Raw genomic sequence first — 16,149 nt, forward strand, 5'->3', positions numbered from 1 at the left:
GTCACTAGTGAGTCTTGTGTGGACAAGACGCGTTTTTTGCGTATTGAATTTTAAACCTGATGCTTTTTGTTATCTATTAATCATGCTTTTCTTTGTCTAATATGGTCTCCTTTTTATTTGTATTGTAGTCCTGTAATATTATGTTGTCATTTCAATGTTATATTTAACTTTGCCATTAAAGTGCGAGGTTTGGCATGCCATAAAACCAGGTTCAACCCACCACTTTTATTCCCCTTTAAAAGTGTCCTGTACCAAGTCAGGAGGATGGCCATTGTTATAATATTGTTCGTTTCTGTGTGTTTTGCATTTTAACGTTGAGTCGTTTGTGTTTTCTCTTATTTTTGAGATAAGACGTGGCACGGTACTTGTCTATCCCAAATTCATGTATTTGGTTTTGATGTTATATTTGTTATTCTCGTGGTGTTTAGTCTGTTGCTTGGTCCGTTTCTGTGTGTGTTGCGTTTCGGTGTTGTGTCGTTGTTCTCCTCTTATATTTAATGCGTTTCCCTCGGTTTTAGTTTGTTACCCCGATTTTGTTTTTTGTCCATGGATTTATGAGTTTTGAACAGCAGTATACTACTGTTGCCTTTATTTATGATTATAATGATAATGCAAGAATCAAAAATGCGGCGGTGTTAAACATGCTTTTTGAGATCTCAACCCTCCCACTATACAAATCCGAGTCCGGTGTCAGAATTCGAATAAATAAAAAAAGAAACTACACAAAATGAAGATGATTCATAGATTAACAAAGAACTACTAGCAGTCACTGATATGACAGCTCCAGACCACAATTAAACCGATCGGATGAATATATAGATATAAGAAGATGTGGTATGAGTGCCAATGAGACAACTTTCCATCCAAGTCACAATTGTTAAAAGTAAACTATTATAGGTCAGAGTACCGTCTTCAAAACGAATCCTTGGCTCACACCGAATAGCAAGTTATAAAGTCCCCCCGAAGTCACTAGTGTTAAACCATTCAAACGAAAACACCAACGGTCTAAACTATATAAAAAACGAGAAGTGAGAACCACATCAACAAACGACAACTACTGTTTTTTTTTGTGTGTGATTATTTGATTACTAGACCAAATATTTCATGATTTTTTATAATCTAGAACTGTATTTTACTTATTAATTGATTACCAAAAAAGCATTAACATAATGTGTGTATAGCAAACATATTAACTTTGGCTTGAAAGACGTCTATTTGTTTTCTTCTCGGCAAAATTGATAAGAATTAAATCCTAAGATTGAACGCATTCGCTAAACAATCTTATTAAAATTCATATCTATATTAATGTGTTCATACTCATAAGCATAACGAAATCAGAGATAAAATCTTTTTATTACATTAGTTCGTCTAATTTACAAATGCAGTATTTTTATCTGAAGTAAATTTAATAACTTCTTTAATAGACACTAGTAGCACGATTTCAGTCTGAAACGGTCATTTTGGTCTGATCGCATCTTGATTGACTGGATTTACCGCTAGAGAAATTCGTCAAGATATTTAAGGTCGTTCAGTCGTCGTTCAGATCGATAGCCTCATCAGGTAAATCAGTTCGTTAAGGCATGTCAAGACGGAAAAGACTGAATCGTCTAGCGGGCTGTTAAGATCCGTTACGACTGTGTCAGACCAAAACAGACTACGGATAGAAAATTACGTTAAGATGTTGTCAGACCGTGTCAAGGCATGTTCAGATTTTTAAAATTTGGATAAAAAACGGGTGAAACTTTCACAGTGATTATCAGGGGTTGCTCCCCTTTTAAGAATAAAATAAAAATTAGAAAGAAGACGGTTTATGTTAACTGAAAGTGTGCCATGTCCCCTTAATTAAATAGAAAAAATAATCAACTTTAATTCTTGCTTCTTCCTATTTAATTAATTAATATTTTTGATATTAAAAAAAATAAGTAGCTCAAAGTCAAACTGCTGCACAAACCGCTGCGACTTGAGTTAAAAATCAAGATTGCGAAGTATTATTTATTTATTGAATATTAAAGCATCTGAAACTTTATAAGTGATTGCAAATACATTTGTGCAATTACTGACTGGTGCCGTGGTGAAAAATTTGTCAACTTGACTTATCAGTTATAAATTAAAGAATTACAGATGTTCTTAAAAAAATACGGGATGTCGGGATGATCATAGTGACTTGAAAACGCGTAATCATTTTTAATTAAATTTTGATGTATTATTTTTTTAATATTGGAAATGAAAAAAAAACATTATCACTTATTTTCTTTATGTTTTCCATATAAATTTCATTTTGGGTAAATTTGAGGCAGGAAAAATCTATTTATAACGAAAGTTTCCAATCAATCTCGCAGTGCACAAATTATTCGGAAGACTCTTGCAATACTCTACGTAGTTTAAGGTGACCCCAGAGGAGTATCGATTGAGGCACGCTATCGTTGGCGCCATTTTAGATGCTGAAGCCGAACAAACTACAACCTGTAAATTACATCGGAAATAGTAGACACCCGTAAGTAGATTTTTCTAATAGAAAACTATCTTATATTGCCACCGGCCTTATAATATCATTTATAAATGTAAAAATGTATAGATATATTGCAATTTGCAGAGTAAGAGCCTAGAGGCTTTCAGTTTCCGCACTCCATCATAACAAATTAAAATTGATAACTTGGCAGTGAATTCCGTGCTAATAAATGTTTGAAACATCACCACCTCAGTCTTACTTGAAAATCCCTTGTATTCACACAAAAGTATATTTCTGAACTTTCTATTTAAAAAAAAATATATGGAATGAGGGGGTGGGGATGGGGGTGGGGGAAATATACCTTTTTGTGTTAATCTGTTATGGCCCTTTTCAAGGTGCTGGTAACTGTTATTTGAGATCAAGTTGTTCGTTAAATGTTATCAGCATTTTTTGTGACCTGTTTTTGCCAAAATCTAGGTGTTGTTAACCTGTTAACAGACCCCTATTGCCCCCCCCCCCCCCCTGATGAAATATTCACTGACAGAATTCACAAAGTAGTGTATTGAATATTTTTCTACACACTGTTATACATAGATATATAGGAAGATGTGGTGTGTTTGCCAATGAGACAACTATCCGTCCAAATAACAATTTATAAAAGTAAACCATTATACATGTGGTCCAAGGACACAGTTATCGTCCTTTGGTTTTCGTTGTCTACGAATATAGTCCCTAGTGTAAACAGTGTATAACTTGCATGTTTTATTTGATACACTTTCCCAATTTATTTCTTGATATTAAATGCATGCAATATTAAGTAGGGGGATGTAATTACATGTCAAAAAAAATTGGGTGCTGAATCTTTATGTTAAGAAGTAAATTAGTCCAGTTCTAAAAGGTCAAATTTTAGCACGTCTGAAGCTGTCAAACTGAATTTTACACCCCCTTAACATAGATTTGTCAATATTTTGAGTTAGAGCTGGTAGAAGTTTGTATAATTTTGATATTATTTGTCACACTGGTAGTACACTACACTGTAAAATCATTTTGAGAAAGAGCAGGTGCAGATTTTTTTAATTTGAATTTATTGTCTAAAAGAAATGCACTACAAAATAACTGTGTTCTCGGGCCTAAGAAGGTCAAATTATGGCATTCAACTGGGAGCCTTGTTGACATTAAAAGAATGAAAGGAAGTATTGTCCACTGTCATTGATAATTTTTTACAATATTTGAATAAGAAACTTTCTTAAGGTGCAAGTGTAATTCAGAACATATGTGTGACAAGGCAATGAATATGAATAAATTATTTGAAAAATAACTAATCTGTACTTCTACTTAAAACTTAATGTATTTTGAAAAACATGAAAAATGTATTCTTAAAAGTACATGTATTAACACAGACTTTTAATTTTTCCTGAAGTTTCATTGGTGGAGGTTGACTTTTCACAGTTTGGTGGTCAAGGGGTCTCTAGTTCTGAAGTTTGATTATTAACTTTTTTCTACCCTTTATATTACATTATAAGAAGCATAAAAAGCAGTAGAAAGTGCTTGCCTAAATAAAAAAATCCCTTTCAGAAAGCTGTAAAATATCGTCATACATGTATATGAAAATCATTATTTTCTTTAATTTAAGAAAGGAAAAATGGGGAATTTAATAGCAGAGTCTTAAATACTTAGCTATTACTCAATTGTGTTCAATTTTAAACTATTTTATTCATCTCAGCTTTTTTGTACATGTAATATTCATTTGGTGACACTGACATGACTGATAGTTGATTTACATGTATAGATATCAGTAATAATAATTATAACAAGTTACATTTTTGTAACTAACATCTAAATCACACCCAGCTTCATATAAACCAGTACTGTCCTTATGCAAATTAAAATGTTACAGATTAGCACCATCACTCAGTTGAGAAAATATTGTTGATATATATTTGTACATGCATTGATAATTTAGTAGCAAGATTTTCTCAGATTTAAATTTTAAGTGGTTTCTATGTATTACATTGACCTATGGTTAGAGGAATGGTTAGGATCCGGCTTAGATGTTTAACCCCGCCACATTCTCAATTTCTGTATGGTGTCTGTGCCATGTATCATGTGTATATTTGTTTGTTATTTTTTTGTACATAATTTAGGCCAATAATTTTGTTGTTATATGAAGGATTTCACTAATATACAACAGCAATTTATACCTGAAATTTCAACCAAGAAAAAAAGGTGTATAAATGCTCATTATTGAAGGCTGTTTACCATGTTCACCTATATTTGCTAACTGCTACAATATTTGATCTAGTGGAGACTTGTATCAATAGTAATCATACATATACATTTTTGTACATGTACACGTACCACGTAATTAATATATTAAAAATAGCTGGCCATTTAGTTATGGAACATGAGAGACAAACATTGTCATTGTAAGACCTTAAATTAAGATTTATTTAGAGTCTGATAAAACCGGGCTGTACTGGAGATACAAATGTACATGTAGGTGTAGAGTGGTCATTAAGGAAATGAATTGCAATGACCATAGTCAGAGCAATTTACATATTTTTGTATGTATAGTGCATGTAGTTGTTTCGTGGTAATAAGGGGAAATTGAAAAACCATCTAGTTATTAAAATGTATAGCAACACATCCATAGCATAATTTATAAGAAAACCACTTCAGATAGCATCACATTAAAAATTGTAAAATCACATTACCATGAAGTTAAAAGGCCCTTGGGAGAACACTGTGAGTAACTATAGAAAGATGAACAAAAGTTTGCTCGTTTATGGTTGTATGCTGTTCACCTTTACATTTACCTGATTTATATTCAATGTCCTTTGGTCTCACAGTGATGACATTGTCATATTGTAAATCATACTAGATATCTTTTAACTATAAAATTTAAACACACTGATAAAATTTAATAGCTGGCATGGAGACAGGGCTCACATGCTTCAGAATCATAGGGATACATTGCAAGTGACTCTCTTTGAAACAGATAGGGAGAAGTGGAGATTTGAGAGAGAAGTGCTCTAGTACTATAGTATTAAGTGTCTACTGGTATGATGAGTTTATATATGTAAATAATGTTCTTTTTATATTGTTCAATTCAAATTGGAGTATACAATTTAAGTCCAAATCTTTTAATTATCATAAAAATAAATTATGTTTCATTGACTTGTTAAGAATGATCCATGAAAGCAACTAAATAGAGAATGGTCAGGTGACAACAGCATGACTAGATTTCACTTTTGATGGTTAGGCAAAAGGAATTGATTGGAAAGCGACTTGAACACTGATGTCGCCTGCTAGCATGAGCCATGAATTAGACATTGTATTTTATTTATTTTAGAATCTGACATACATGACATATATGACTAAGATTTACTTCTAGTCAATTAGCAAAAATCTTCTGGAAATCTATTTATGCATGGCAGTCATTTAGGGAGCTACCATTTGATTTTTATGGGGGGGCTAGGATGAAATTTGAAAAAAATAGGCAGGACAGGAGTTTTGCGTAAAAAAAAAGGCAGGATGAGACACTCTGCAAAAAAAAAAGGCAGGATGACAATTTAGGTAAAAAAAAGTCAGGATAAACTATAATAAAAAAAAAGGCAGGACCGAATAGAGTGAAAAATAAAAAGGCAGGACAGAGATTACAACTAAAAAAAAATGCAGGACAAAATTTTTCATCCTAGCACCCCCCCCCCCCCCCCCCCATAAAAATCAAATGGTAGCTCCCTTAAGACAATATTGTATTTTATCAAACTATGGCCACGTTCCTAGCTTTAGTTACAGCTAAGATAAAGAGTGACGCAATTTCACCATCTCTTATAAGGTTACCATAAGAGTATAAGAGTCTTGTATTTTCATCACAAAGAAGTGTTACATGTACTCCTTTAAGTTAACATCAGTAAATTAAGTCTCAAATAAACTTTATTTCATCACCAAACATAAAATCAGGACCATTTTCCCCATTTCAAGCCTCTGTAAGTTTTCTTCTATTTTCACCATGTACACACATGCGCAAAGTCAACTTTCGAATACACATCCTAATTGGAATTTTGTACATCAGGAGTTTGTAAACATTGACCAATAAGACAATGATTTAAAACATAATGAAATATTGGCAAGCTAAAAAGGTAAGACCAGTTCGAGTCTATGGACATTTCATGCTTTTCTTAATCCCACTGACTTCATTCTTTTTTATACGGCCGCAAAAATAAAAAAAAATATGGTTGTATATTGGTATCACATCGTCCGAAGACGGATTGTTTTCGAATTATAACTTTTGTATTTATATAAGTAAAAAGAAATCAAAAAATTTTAACACAATGTTTATAACCACAAAAGAGGGGTTAAATATCTATTTTTTGTATGTTAAATTAACTCACATAAACTCTTGTAATATGATAGGGGGTTAGGGGGGATATTTGTAGATCATAACATTATGTTGAATAACAACATAAAAAGAAATTTGTCTAAATATATGTAAAATTAATTCCTAACTTTTGTCTCATTTAGGTTAATACGTGTACAAAGTGATGGTTACATTACCTTAGATGAATATGGATTTTTCTGGTTATTTTGATATATGTGGTAAGTACAATATACAAATAATTAAAAATGTTAATTCGTACAACTGTATTTTTTTATGGTCCTGGGGCTGGCCTGTTATCATTTTTATACCCCATGGAAAGAAGACACAGAGAGTATAATGTTTTTGACCCGTCCATCCGTCAGTCCTGTTTCTTGTCATAGCAACTCCTCTGAAACTACACTGTAACAGAATTTAATGAAGCTTTTTGAAGATAATAAGGACATACTACGTAGATGTGCATAAAGACAGGATTTTTTTTTATATTTTTCTTACCATTATTTAATTTCTCCTATAAAGACAATGTGTGGATGTGGGGTATGTGAGGTTGTTTAATCTTGCATGAAGAGATATTTCCTGTATCACAATATTGATAGTGTCATTATTATATTGAAATTAAATACCATGATATATCAAATGATATCCAGTAATTACTTGTGATGAAACTACATTTATGTAACTATTTATTGATTGTTAAAAAAAACCATTGATATATACGTATACATGTACATGTATCCTGATAATAGTGAGTGCAGTTGTGAGAAATGTATATTTAATGCTATCGCACAATTCAATGACAATGCAAGTATTAATTGCATCCACCCCTCAGTCAGTGTCTAGCGACTTGAGTTTACATCTATTAATTAACTAGAACAAACCCGCGAAATTGCAGGCATTCAACGCGTGTTTGAAAGTATGTAAAGTGTCATAGGAAGGATTTTGTGGTTGTTGTTTGTTTAAGTGTTTCATATTTGTTTTTCGTTCATTTTTTGTACATAAATAAGGCCGTTAGCTTTCTCCTTTGAATTGTTTTACATTGTCATTTTAGGGCCTTTTATATCTGACTATGCCGTATCGGCTTTACTCATTGTTGATTTCTGTGTCATTTTGGTCTCTTGTGGAGAGTTGTCTCATTGGCACTCATACCACATCTTTTTTTTTGTAAAAAAATTTGATAACTGAAGAATTTCAGAACAACAAATCATAGGTGATTTGGGACAGGATTATTGTTTTTATAGCCCGGCTCATGCTTTTTTCACAAAAAAATAAGTTTTTAGCTCACACTTTGCGTCCGTCGTCCTGCGTCCGTCGTCGTCCTGCGTCCGTCGTCGTTAACTTTTACAAAAATCTTCTCCTCTGAAACTACTGGGCCAAATTTAACCAAACTTGGCCACAATCATCATTGGGGTATCTAGTTTAAAAAATGTGTCCGGTGACCCGGCCAACCAACCAAGATGGCCGCCATGGCTAAAAATAGAACATAGGGGTAAAATGCAGTTTTTGGCTTATAACTCAAAAACCATATCTGTGTCATTTTGGGCTCTTGTAGACAGTGGTCTAATTCGCATTCATACCACATCTTTTCTTTTATATTTATATAGCTATATTTCTTACAACTGCATGTTATGTGTACATGTTCCAGGCTCGTGTCGCTGAAAGAGGTCTCCTTTCAAGTTTGAAAATATGTGAATAGCTCGGGAAAACTATCAGAAATATAGTATGATAAAAAAAAATTAGCAAAGTTCCCACTACTCTTTTTGTAAACTTTCTTGCTATTTCCGGGTGTGTTTTAATCGAAGAATGTTCTCTCTATTGACACTATGGTATATAAACTCATCATATATACCATGATTGACATTTTATATTGACGGAAGACGTGCGTTTCGTCAAAAAAAAATAAGACTCATTAGTGCGCTCGAATAAAAAATTTAAAAAGGCAAAATAAAGTTCGAAGTTGAAGAGGATTGAGGACCAACATACGTATTCCCAATTACATCCACCGTAAGGTCATCTATTCTATTCCTAAGATAGAAAAGCCTCTTGTTCAAAAATAAAAAATAAATTGTTAACTTTAAATTTATAATTATGAACATATCAATGATAACTCTTCCATCCTTCAATTGCAAACCACATAAAACCTAAACAATTCAAGTGAACTTATAAATTAAATGATGAAAAATCGAATGGCGAACAAAATAGTATAATAGATTTGGTTTAGCAATCTTCGTTTTGAGACCTTATTGGTGGGCTAGCTAGCATAAAGAATTACATGTACTTTAAATGTATAAAATACATATTTTCTACAATGATATACAATTAGGAATGGCAATTAAAAGGCTTATTTAAAAACATAAAAAGGATCTTTATTTGTATATTTGAATATCCTCGAAAATATCTTTGCGTTTGAAAGCTCTTTTAATATATTTTACACGTATATCGAAATGTGTTCATACCAATTGTCCCGCTTTATACCGAACCCGCGTAACCTTAAAATTAGGACATTACACGAACAAAACATTACAATTTTGTTTATTACAGATATTTTATCATAACCACGGTTGAATGCACAATATCCCCACCAAGAAAACCGTCTACTGTTAGAGGAGGGACGACAGCCTAGATGTCGTGTGCAAAAATAATAATTACTTGGTACGGTTTCAGCTTGTGTATTGTAATTTTGAATAGTATAGATCGATTCGTGTTTTAAAATCAAATAAACGCTACTGCTTTCACTGATGACCGAAAAATTACTTTAATATATATATATAAAAAAACAATGTATTTGTTACATGTTTTTGGTATAAAATTATATATTTTGAAGATCATATTCCGTAATGTTATGACCTGAATTCTATTCGATGTCTATAAAGCAAATTAAATCTAATTGCAATGTCTTTTTCAATAATATATTAGAAAAAAAGATAAATTAAGGACTTAAATGAAAGTAATAAAATTCTCCTATACAAAAATATTAAGATTAACTTGAAACAAGAATTTTACCTAAAACATAACCATTCTGACTCCAGAAAACTATGAACAAAATTTATTATTAGCGAACTCACTCTTTTAATAGAAAAGGTCAAACATTCCTAGATATCAGAGATATGCAAATTCTGTAATGAGATTGAGGACGAAAAACACTTCTATCTCAAATGCTCTAAATATAATTTTTATAAATTTTTTTTTTGACTCAACGAAAATCAATTCGGAGTGGAAAAACACTGCAAAAGATGATACACTTAAACTTAGGATATTACTAAACGCCACATCTCGCAGTCAAATTAAAAATACAGTTTCCTTAATATGAGTCTTTAGAACTGAGGACGGGAAGACCCAAAACAATAATTTCAACTGCTACATTTTGTATTTTAATATTGTACTGTATATTTTTGTATATATGTTATGTTTGTCAGAGATCAGTTTTTTTTTTATTTATATGACAATAAAAGTATTTGATTATAAAAATTCAAGGTTCGTTAGAAATCATTGAAATATATAACAATTTTTAAGAATATTATTCATACACACAAAAGTCATTATAATAAAATTGAGAATGGAAATGGAGAATGTGTCAAAGAGACAACAACCCGACCATAGAGAAGACAACAGCAGAAGGTCACCAACAGGTCTTCAATGCAGCGAGAAATAATGTCTGCATCAGTTGATGCATATATATTCTTACGACGCTAAAAACGGCGATTTTCCAGTAAAATTTCAAATGTAATTGTCAAATACGTGACAAAATACGTAACCCTACGACATAAAAACTTTTTTGGGTATTTTGATTTAATTCAAGATAAAATAAACACTTGATCATGACAAAATTTTCTTTGAAAATTAGTGTTATTTGTGCATAGGTCGACTTCGTTCTCTAAGACTATTTCTATTTTTTTGTGTAAAGAATGAATACAATATAACCGATTTTGTGTCAAATGCAGTTTGGTACGAAATAATAGCTTAAAACCTTTCAAACTATTCTAGTAATTTATCCATGCCGTATGGCGTAGGTTATGATTAGCCCTCGGGGAAAAACATTCAAAATTAATGTAGGGATAATTATGACAAGTACGTGTATTCCCGACAAACAATGACAATTACCAAATTCGTTTATTACGTGTACATGAATGCATTTTGTATAACCATTAAATCTGTGGCACCAAATCTATATATGTATAACTGTATAAATTACCCAAGCAGGAACATATATATAATAGTTAGATTTACTGTAACCAGATTCACCTTTTATATTTCTTGACACGTGTGTTGTGAGGTTGATTTATTTTTAATAACTAAATAGATAAAAAAAAAATTAACGAATATATGATACATAATTGTAGATAATACAAAACTGGCTGTATGACATTATAAGTAATAACACGGGCCATGCTTGTAAAAACTGTGTGATAGTGGTTAGTTCGTATAATAAGTCAACGTTCGGTATAGTCAGGGCTCGAGAGACTAGTCGGGGATTGTTTTACACCAGGAGCCTTTGAATTTAAAAACATGGAACTATGTTATTGCCAATCAGACAATTATTGTACAACTAAATACTATTTTTGACTCTTTGGCTCTCATACCACAATGCACATCTTCTTAATCTGTCTTTACGAATACGTCGCTTCTATATATCATAGTCCATATTTAGCAAACGACAGTGTGAATATTTTGTGTATGAGTGTCTGAAATGATTCGATGACATACTAGTGTATAATGCAGGCTGTAATCTTTCAAATTTCTTCCTTTATATGTCATGCATCAAATAAAAAGTAATATTATACATGTGAAAATTAAGGTGACAAATCTAAGGTAAAGTAGTGACTAAGACCAACGCGTCCGTTGTGTATATACCGCAAAGGATTTCTTAGTGCACTAAGAAGAAAGTTTAAGCACTCAGGACTCTAAAAAAAAAACGACCTTTTAAGGCCCCAAAGAACATGCCAGGATAAAAGAGAATATTAGTATATAACTCATATTAATGGTATCAATAGATTTAGTAATTGTGAAGTAAAAAGACTTTTCAATCAGCGTGTGCCACTCGGCACGTCACCAACGGCTTAATGCAAATTCCCAATCATCACAATAAAAAGGGCTTTCAAACTAAATGGTAGACCCGACCCCCAACATAGAATGGTTAAAATTTTGAGTTGGAGCCATTAAACTGCTCTATAATTTGACGTAATTTGTCTCGAAAGCAGTACACTACACTGTGAGTATTTGTTAGATAATCACGCGCGATTTTATTATTTAAAGCTTTAAGGAAATGCTGAACGAAATAACTAAGATCAGTTTATTTGTACTCGTAACAAAAAGGAGAAAAGATTGGGCCGCCTCTCTGCAATTTTGTCTAGTTACTAAAGTAAAATCAAACTTTAATTCTCCGGCAATGCACATGTTGATATATATATTGTATAGGTCATTCCAACACTTACACTTGTTCTTTTATTTGAGTGCCGGGCTATTTAATTACCATTTTAATTCAAAGCTTGGATTTGAATCCTTCATTCTCCAGTACGTTTGAATTTCTACATACATCACAGAAAGTAATGAAAGTTGTGTGTTAAACGTCAATGCGAAAGCAAACAATCCATTAAAGAAGACTTTTAGAAGGCACATATTTATCTTTCGTCTGACAGCACGTATACACCACAGTTATCGTAAATTATATAAACATATAAAAAAGAAATCGAACAAAAAAGCATTATTTTTTTAGACAAAAAGAGAAAAGAATTGATAAGTGCGGGTTATCCATGCGCTTTTTAGCTTGCCTCCTTTATTTATGTTTCGATATTTCAAAACTTAATTATTCTTTTTATCTATTATAACACGTGAAAACCACACCGGTGAGACCATATATGTCATAAACTTACAGCTGGTCCTGAACATGCATGAAGTATTTGCCACTGGACTTTAAACAACAATCAATCACACTACAACTTATAGTATACTATAGTTGTGAAATACAAAATGTATATTATAATGATACAATTAGCCAAATAAATAGAATACAAATACACACTACTTTATATAACTGACACACTCTCTAAACTATATAAGTAGAGAAGCGAAAAGTTTCCTGTGAATACTAAACAACCTTTCGAAACAGCACATGTTTTAATGGGTTTCCATGCGGCGCTCAAATATTTTGCATGGTCTTTGGGTACTATAGTGTTTAGACATATATGATATTGTAAGAACCTTTAACGTATAATAGATTCAAATTCGTTATTTTCCTCAATAAAAAAAAAACAAGCATGTATATTAAAAACTGACGGTCAGACATCACTAATACGTGTATACACACATTAATTAATTCTTTATTAACGTTTAGCCCTACGGCACCTTTTTATTAAGAATGATGATGAGAGTAATAAACTAGGTATGTACTTTCTTACGTTATGGATCAATGATTTTGTTACCTGTTGACCCGGTTGATTACTAGCACGTGCCATTGAACTCGACCATTTTAACCAAAACAGATTTTGTTTTTTAAATTAACGCCATATATATATATATATTTATATTTATACTAAGTACTGTATATATATTTTATAGATTAGAAAATAAATATTAGAAGGAAACATTGTTCGAATGAAAATTTGTATACGGTGATACTTTAACACCGTCCCGACAGAGACTGACTGCAGTATTATGATCAGCTTTCGGAATCCGGAAAGTCTTTTTCGAATTTCCGGATGTCGGGAATATTTTTTTCCAAGTTTAATAGAGTAACTCGCACGAAAAAAAAATAAACATACGGTAAACTAGGATTAATCAACAGACAACGAATTAAAGCAACTGTCATATACATAAAACAAAAATATGCATGTGTTAATTTGCCTCCGCTGCATTTCTGTGGATTGTCTCATTGGCAATCATACCACATCTCCTGAAGTAACTTTTTTTAGGTTACGTTAAGGATTTTCCGTTACTAATATTCAAATACGAAAAACTATTTCACCGGTGTTCACAACATTTTAAGGTTAAATTTATGGCATACATATTGGAGTGTATACAATTAACATACGCCCTTGCATTTAATTTATTTTCAATATATATTTATATAAACTAACATTTTATATTAAAAAGTAAACAACATGTATAGACGAATAATTTATTTGTTCCTCAACAGAACAAGAAAAGAAATAAAGAATCAACAGAAGATTTAATCTTTTTTATTAAATAATCCGGCAAAATATACTTCAAATTCTAATATTAAAATACATATATACATATTAATCTAAAATTCATTATCGAGTAGAAGGGGCGCAACTCGTGGTATCAAACCGGTATACTGAACGATCTAAACAGGGTCTGAAAATTTTGAACGTAATTTTGTATCCATGGTCTGTTTTGGTCTGACACGCTCTTAACGGATCTAAACAAGCCGCTAGACGATTCAGTCTTTTCCGTCTTGACATGCCTTAACGAACTGATTTACCTGGTGAGGCTATCGATCTGAACGACGACTGAACGACCTTAAATATCTTGACGAATTTCTCTAGCGGTAAATCCAGTCAATCAAGATGCGATCAGACCAAAATGACCGTTTCAGACTGAAATCGTGCTACTAGTGAGAGGAGTTGACTAAGAATGTGTACATAGTACATGAATGCCCCACTCACACTATCATTTTATATGTCTAGTGGACCTTGGAATTGAGGGTCAGAACTCTATATGTGACATTACATTAAAAAGATCATATAATTTGGAATTTGTGTCCATATATGGAACATAAAAAATGTGCTGAGATTTAATGAAGGTCTTGTAAATCTCAATGAGACCATAATATGCATATCCAAATAAAGTTCCCTAAGGTCACACACAAATTCCCTAACTTGAACATCTATTTCCGCTACTTCTGCAATATTGTATTTATCAATAACAATTTAATAGAAATTGTATGCATGTACATTAAAAACGATCAGGGTAAACTTAGCAATCCTTTAAATAAACCTATTCTAAAAGGTTAGAACACTGTCAAAATATCTCTGAATATTGTTCTCATTGGTATAAATATTAATTTTGTTATCAGTAACTTAAAATAAAATTGAGAATGGAAATGGGGAATGTGCCAAAGAGACAACAACCCGACCATAGAAAAAAAAAAAACAACAGCAGAAGGTCACCAACAGGTCTTCAATGTAGCGAGAAATTCCCGCACCCGGAGGCGTCCTTCAACTGGCCCCTAAACAAATATATACTAGTTCAGTGATAATGAACGCCATACTAATTTCCAAATTGTACACAAGAAACTAAAATTAAAATAATACAAGACTAACAAAGGCCAGAGGCTCCTGACTTGGAACTACTTAAAGCATACTAAATATTATTGTTATACACATCAAGGTACTAAAATATGTTGATACTTAGGATTTGGCATTGCACCAGTTAGTGTCTTTCTCTGACTGTAAATAACGTCTTTACACTAAATCCATTGGATGTTGGATGTGCACTGATTGATATTTTTGTCTTAGGTACATGATTTTTGTATTAGTTTTTATTGGCTTTGAACTAGCTCAGAAATGTTCTTTTTGTCCTTTTTTACTGCGGATGACCGTGAAGTCATTCGGTTGTATTGTTGCGAGAGAGATTTCCATTACGTAACTTTCGTGTTGGACTTGTAACCGATCTATAATCTATAAATACGTGGACATCATCCAGTGCAAAATAACGTTCATTATCGCTTGTTATCAATTCATTTCTTCAGTGAATACTCAAAAATATTATTTTTAGAACATAATTTAATAATATGAAATTGTTTTGTTATATAATACATTTATAATATATATATAATTAAAAAATCATTGATATCTATGAACACGTACAGAAAATTTGTGTTAAAACATACGGAAGAATATCTCAATAATGTTTGCATTCTCCCATGCAGAGTGATCGAATCTTGCTGTATCTCTAGGACCCACAAATCTGCATGGGAGATTGAACGTTTTGCGAAAAATATGAATACCTACTCAAATCCAATCTATTAGAAAAACCGAGTTTTTACAGAAGAGTGTCCACCATGCACTTGCACTGTACTATTATTATATACATATAAAATGTAATTAAGTCTTTTCACTTTTTTGTGAAAAGACTTATTAGGTCTTTCCACTTTTCTGTGGAAAGACCTATTGTTTTTCTTCTGATTATTTTTTTTTCTTCCGCCTAATTTTGTTCTTGCGATAAACATTTGTTTCGCAATATGTCGCTTAGATATTTGGTATATGATATCGAACAGTTTATGTGCTTTTGAAATTTACCCTGCGTAAACAAATACTTTTCTTTGTAGGAGTTATCTCCCCAAACACTGTTTTCCTTGTTAGCG

This window comes from Mytilus galloprovincialis, chromosome 8, assembly GCF_965363235.1.
Source record: "Mytilus galloprovincialis chromosome 8, xbMytGall1.hap1.1, whole genome shotgun sequence".
Taxonomy (NCBI): Eukaryota; Metazoa; Mollusca; class Bivalvia; order Mytilida; family Mytilidae; genus Mytilus; species Mytilus galloprovincialis.